Source organism: Xiphophorus maculatus, chromosome 19 (genome assembly GCF_002775205.1).
Source record: "Xiphophorus maculatus strain JP 163 A chromosome 19, X_maculatus-5.0-male, whole genome shotgun sequence".
NCBI lineage: Eukaryota > Metazoa > Chordata > Actinopteri > Cyprinodontiformes > Poeciliidae > Xiphophorus > Xiphophorus maculatus.
In genome coordinates this window covers 27,409,006-27,415,096 of record NC_036461.1, presented here as the reverse complement: position 1 = coordinate 27,415,096, position 6,091 = coordinate 27,409,006, and the positions used below count along the sequence as shown (strand labels likewise).

At 41.1% G+C, this 6,091-nt stretch overlaps 1 protein-coding gene across 2 annotated transcripts in view; it reads left to right on the top strand.

Moving 5' to 3' along the window:
- Positions 1-491: 491 nt before the first annotated feature.
- arhgap5 (Rho GTPase activating protein 5) overlaps positions 492-6,091 on the top strand; it is a 101,591-nt gene continuing 95,991 nt past the window's right edge. For both annotated transcript variants that reach the window (XR_002754524.1, XM_023353254.1), the window contains exon 1: positions 492-776. The gene's annotated coding sequence lies outside the window, so the exon portion shown is untranslated. The remainder of the gene's footprint in view (positions 777-6,091) is intronic.

Here is a 6,091-nt window from a genome sequence, read left to right as displayed (position 1 = left end):
GATCTATCAGTCAGTCCTCTCACAATAGAGGAATAGGAAATAGTGGATGATTTCCAGACCTTCATTGAGGAAGATAAGATCAGTGGTTAAGATCAGTTTCTCATGTAAGTATCCACCGATTGTTGCTTTCCCCAAATTAAGGAAATCAGGCCTGATTTAGCTGTACACTCCTACTCCTATTTTTTTTGTCGTACAAGTTTCATTAAATCATAAATAACCCACTCTATAATGAGGAGTTTTACGCTATGAAGTTCCAATTGGGTCCAGTAAAACTAAGTTATGCGGTCTACTTTTATCACTGATAATTTGACTCACGAACACAGTTTGTTGTATTTGCATGCAGGTGAAAAAGCCTTTACATAAATTACGTACAATCTGAATATGAGGAGGGAGAGGGACAGGTGTGGGTGAACCGGGATGGAAAGGGATGGGCTGATATACGTAGACATACAGGGCGGGGGAGCAGGGAGCAGGGAGCGAGTGTGTGTCGCCATTGCCGCTTGGCAGTGCTGTTGGGAGAGAAGGAGGAAGTCCGCAAAGCCAGCTTTCAGTTTTCAGTGGATACCAGCCTAACATGGACAAGAGTAAAATGTGGACTTGTCGGTTGTAATGACCTAACAGTATTACGCCTCCAATCAAACCTGACTTTGGAGTTTTTTCCGGAGAACCCGACTGCCGACAGAAGAAGGGATATATATTTTTTTTTACCTTCGAATGTGGATATGCTTCCTTCTGTTTTCCGTGGTATATGGATCTAGGAGCCACCATGTTATTAGGTGGGTAGGGGAATGTATCTGAGCCGACTTTATGAGCTCACCCAGCACTCTCATTTAAGGACGAAAGGTACCCGCACGACTGTAACTTAGAGTGTTCAAGTAAACCAGTGCCAGAACCCGACCTGGTCCGGTAAACTAGCCTAGTTGTGTATTTTACTCGAGCAGTCTCCGTCCGGGTTGGTGCTAACGCTAGCTGTTAGCTAACTCACTCTGCTTAGGCTAACAGTGTTTAGCTAACGTTTTCAAAGGGGATTAGAGGTGTGTATCTTTCCTCTCTCCTAATTTTTTTTAGGGCGAGATCGATATTTTACGACTGTGGCGCAAAGCTGCGGGTGTGACTATTGAAGGGAGCCCTGTCGCATTATTCTAATTCAGTCTTTTAGTTCCACTTTAATTCCAAAGGAATCCTCTCTAACCTGTTTATTCCTGCTCTGACACTTCTTTCCTCCGGTAAAATTATTGTCATTAAACCCACACATTTATCGTCTTTGTTGCTGTTTAGAAATGTTTCAGATTGTCTATCAAGACAATCTGAAACATTTCTAAAGAAAGCTTATACACTAATAAAATGATGAGTTTAACAGACAAATTATACAATTCTAAATTAGTTATTGACTTTGTGTACAAGTTGCAGGGATGGTCTTTAGATGGTCCACATCTATCAAAAGATTTAAAGTAAACATCTTTTTCCTTATTTTGTCATGAGTGGAGTATATTCACACACGACCTATCTCTCACTAATGAGAAGTTATGATCAAAAAACTGAACTGAAAACAAAACACAGGGTTTTGTTGCGGTAGTGAAAGGTAGTCAATCTAATGAGCTCAAATTAAGGCCAGTAAAAGGTAGTAAGAATGCAGGCCAGTAACTAAAGGTAGTAAAAGGTAGTAAATTTTTCATCATCCCTTCAAAATATATTTAATTTTCCATTGATGCTCACTTATTGTTTTAAGTTCGTTTTACTAAAATCTGTATAAAAAATTCTAACTACTGTACTGGCAGCTGTCACTGACTCCAAGCTGCTGTGCGCATGCCTAACGTGTTGAGACTAACTAGTCATTTTGCGCTTCGCCGTGGGAAAATAAGTTTTCACAACTTTAGCTTGATGATCCGAGATTCAAAGACTAGGAATGACCGAAAGTATACAGGAAAAAATCTAAATTTCACCTGGAACGACATGACGTCTTGTTGACATCACTTCCGCCAGCAGATGTCGCTGGCCTTACTATCATAGCTGGCTATCACTATCAGCGTTCTAAAAAATCTCATTCTTATTTTCCAGCTAAACTCTCTCCAGTTTAGACTACTCAGGCATGTATGCCATTTACCCCAAGTCTCTTCCCACTCTGTATCCTCTACCACCACGTTTAGTTCCAGTTCCCATTTATTCTTGACGTCTAGAGTTGTTTCGTTTTGGTCGATTCGTAATCTCTGGTATAGAGCTGAGATAATCCTTTGAAGATCTTTTTGGTTCTCCACCACATCAATCCAGTATTGTTCAAAATGTGTCAGTTTCTCTTTTAATTTGTCTATTTCTTTGTGTTTTTGAAGGTAGTGTCTAATCTGAAAGAATCTGAAAAGATCCGTGTTAGCGATGTTATATTCATTTTGTAGTTGCGAGAAGGCTTTTAATGTTGTTCCTGTAAATAGTTGGTTTATTGTTATTAAACCTTTGTCTGCCCATTCACCAAATCCCCCATCAAGTTTGTTAGGTTTAAAGTCGACTATGCCATTTATTCTAGCTGCTCGTGATAGGGAGAGTGGTAGCTTTAATTTCCTCCGAACTTTATCCCACACTTTCAAAGTAAACACCACCCACTCATTTTGGATCTTAAGTTTTCACCATCAGTTTCTACTTAAAAAAGGTAAGTCTGTTATTGAGATGCTCCCTACTACCGAACCCTGTTCCAGCTGTACCCATTTTGTATTGTTAAAAAAAGGTAATTTAATGCAAGCTTTGGACAAAACGTTTGGCTCTTTCCTCTTTAATCTTCCGAGTCCTCGGCGAGTGGTGGCGTGCTGCTAAAACGAAACAACAACAAAGCGTGTTGACGTCACAGATCACAGAGTTTAATCCCACACAAAGCAATCGACAACAAAGCTGCAGAGGAACAGAGATATGCATTTTTCTCATAAAAATAAAGACAGACAAGGGGAAGACAAACAAACACGAAACAAAGACAAAAAAGGCAAAAAATAACGGCCGCTGTCTCTCTCTCTCTCGGCGTGCTAAAGTGTACGCAATCTTATACCAAATAGGTGTTTCCCTATTTAATTTATGCAGCCAAGGCGTTCCGTTCTTTGACCTATTGGAAACTCCCTCAGCACTCAGAGAAACTTGGAAACTCCCCTCATTTATGGCAAAGGTGTCTGGTTTTTGTCTAAGCAAAAGGGCGGACCACTTCGTGCTCATCTCTGTCTGATACGGGCAGATCCCGCCAAACGTCTCTTCCCCCATCGGAATGTAAATTTTATTGCTCTGTGTGTGGGGGACGCAAAGGGCCCTGCTTGTCTGATGCCTGCTTATTCAGCTCCTTACCGCATCTCAGACGAAACCTGTTCCAAATAAGAGTATTGAATATAACTGTTACACATGTCGTAAGATTAACTGTATTAAGCACTAAAATTAATCATTTTTCCTTAACAGTATCCAAATCCAACCTAATCCATGTAACAAAAGTGCCTTTAGCTGTGCCGCCCAATAATAACTTTCAAGATGTGGAAGAGCCAGGCCTCCCACATTCTTTGAAGAACACATGATCTTAAGTCTCACTCTTGGTCGTTTGTTTTGCCAAATTAATCTTGATATAAGTCTGTCCAACAACTTGAAGGTGGCGTTGGGAACCATGACCGGAAGGGAATTAAAGAGGAAAAGAAGCCGTGGTAGCACATTCATCCTAATCGTTTCCACCTTGCCAACTAAAGATAATGGGAGAATCTGCCATCTTTCCAAATCTTTTTTGATTTGAGATATAAGTGTGTTGTAATTAGCGTTGTATAACTGGGAAAAATTATTGGTCAGAATGACTCCTAAGTATTTAAGGCCCGCTATTGGCCATTTAAATTTCTTTCTCCAGGTGTTCTGGCCATTGTCCTGACATCATCATTGCTTCCGATTTAATTTCATTGACTTTATAGCCTGAGATGTGACCAAATGTGTGTAAGCATTTCATAAGGGGGGGTATTGTACTTGACGGGTTTTTTATGTATAGGAGGATGTCATCTGCAAATAAAGAAATATTATGTTCTATACCTCCCTTATCTATTATTCCTTCTATGTTTTTGTTCGTTCTAATCAGTTCTGCTAACGGCTCAATACATATGGCGAAAAGAATAGGTGAGACCGGGCTTCTCTGCCTCACCCCCCTTTTTATGTTGAAGAATTCAGAGCAGTGGCTGTTTACCCAGACCTTCGAGATTGGATTTTGGTTAAGGATCGCAATCCATCTTATGAAAGTGTTGTTAAATCCCATCTTCTTCAATGTGTAATTTAGATAATCCCAGTCCACCCTATCAAATGCTTTCTCCGCATCTAATGCAAGGAGCATTGAAGGTTGGTTGTCTTTCTTAGCAATTGACTGTATATTTAGCACTCTTCTAATGTTGTTCGATCCTTGTCGTGTAGTTATAAATCCAGTTTGATCAGGTTTTATTATTTTCTTTAAGTCCCTTTCATCCTATTTGCTAAAATTGAGCCAAGAATTTTTAGATCGTTCCCTAAAAGACTTATGGGACGGTAGGAGGCACATTCTTTAGGGTTTTTCCCCTCTTTATGCATTACCATTATTATCGCTTCTGACCAGCTTTTTGGAGGATCATTTTCTTTTAAAGCGTAGCTGTATACAGGTCCTTCTCAAAATATTAGCATATTGTGATAAAGTTCATTATTTTCCATAATGTAATGATAAAAATTGAACATTCATATATTTTAGATTCATTGCACACTACCTGAAATATTTCAGGTCTTTTATTGTCTTAATACAGATGAATTTGGCATACAGCTCATGAAAACCCAAAATTCCTATCTCACAAACTTAGCATATCATGAAAAGGGTCTCTAAACGAGCTATGAACCTAATCATCTGAAACAACGAATTAACTCTAAACACCTGCAAAAGATTCCTGAGGCCTTTAAAACTCCCAGCCTGGTTCATCACTCAAAACCCCAATCATGGGTAAGACTGCCAACCTGACTGCTGTCCAGAAGGCCATCATTGACACCCTCAAGCAAGAGGGTAATGACACAGAAAGATATTTCTGAACAAATAGGCTGTTCCCAGAGTGCTGTATCAAGGCACCTCAGTGGCACCTCAGTGGGAAGTCTGTGGGAAGGAAAAAGTGTGGCAGAAAACACTGCACAATGAGAAGAGGTGACCGGACACTGAGGAAGATTGTGGAGAAGGGCCGATTCCAGACCTTGGAGGACCTGCGGAAGCAGTGGGCTGAGTCTGGAGTAGAAACATCCAGAGCCACCGTGCACAGGCGTGTGCAGGAACTGGGCTACAGGTGCCGCATTCCCCAGGTCAAGCCACTTTTGAACCAGAAACAGCGGCAGAGACGCCTGACCTGGGCTACAGAGAAGCAGCACTGAACTGTTGCTCAGTGGTCCAAAGTACTTTTTCGGATGAAAGCAAATTTTGCATGTCATTCGGAAATCAAGGTGCCAGAGTCTGGAGGAAGACTGGGGAGAAGGAAATGCCAAAATGCCAGAAGTCCAGTGTCAAGTACCCACAGTCAGTGATGGTCTGGGGTGCCATGTCAGCTGCTGGTGTTGGTCCACTGTGTTTTATCAAGGGCAGGGTCAATGCAGCTAGCTATCAGGAGATTTTGGAGCACTTCATGCTTTAGCTTTATGGAGATGAAGATTTCATTTTTCAGCACGACCTGGCACCTGCCCACAGTGCCAAAACCACTGGTTTACTGACCATGGTATCACTGTACTGAATTGGCCTGCCAACTCTCCTGACCTGAATCCCATAGAGAATCTGTGGGATATTGTGAAGAGAAAGTTGAGAGGCGCAAGACCCAACACTCTGGCTGAGCTAAAGGCCGCTATCGAAGCATCCTGGGCCTCCATAACGCCTCAGCAGTGCCACAGGCTGATTGCCTCCATACCACGCCGCATTCAAGCAGTCATTTCTGCAAAAGGATTCCCAACCAAGTATTGGGTGCATAACTGTACATAATTATTTGAAGGTTGACTTTTTTTGTATTAAAAACACTTTTCTTTTATTGGATGAAATATGCTAATTTTGTGAGATAGGAATTTTGGGTTTTCATGAACTGTATGCCAAAATCATCCGTATTAAGACAAT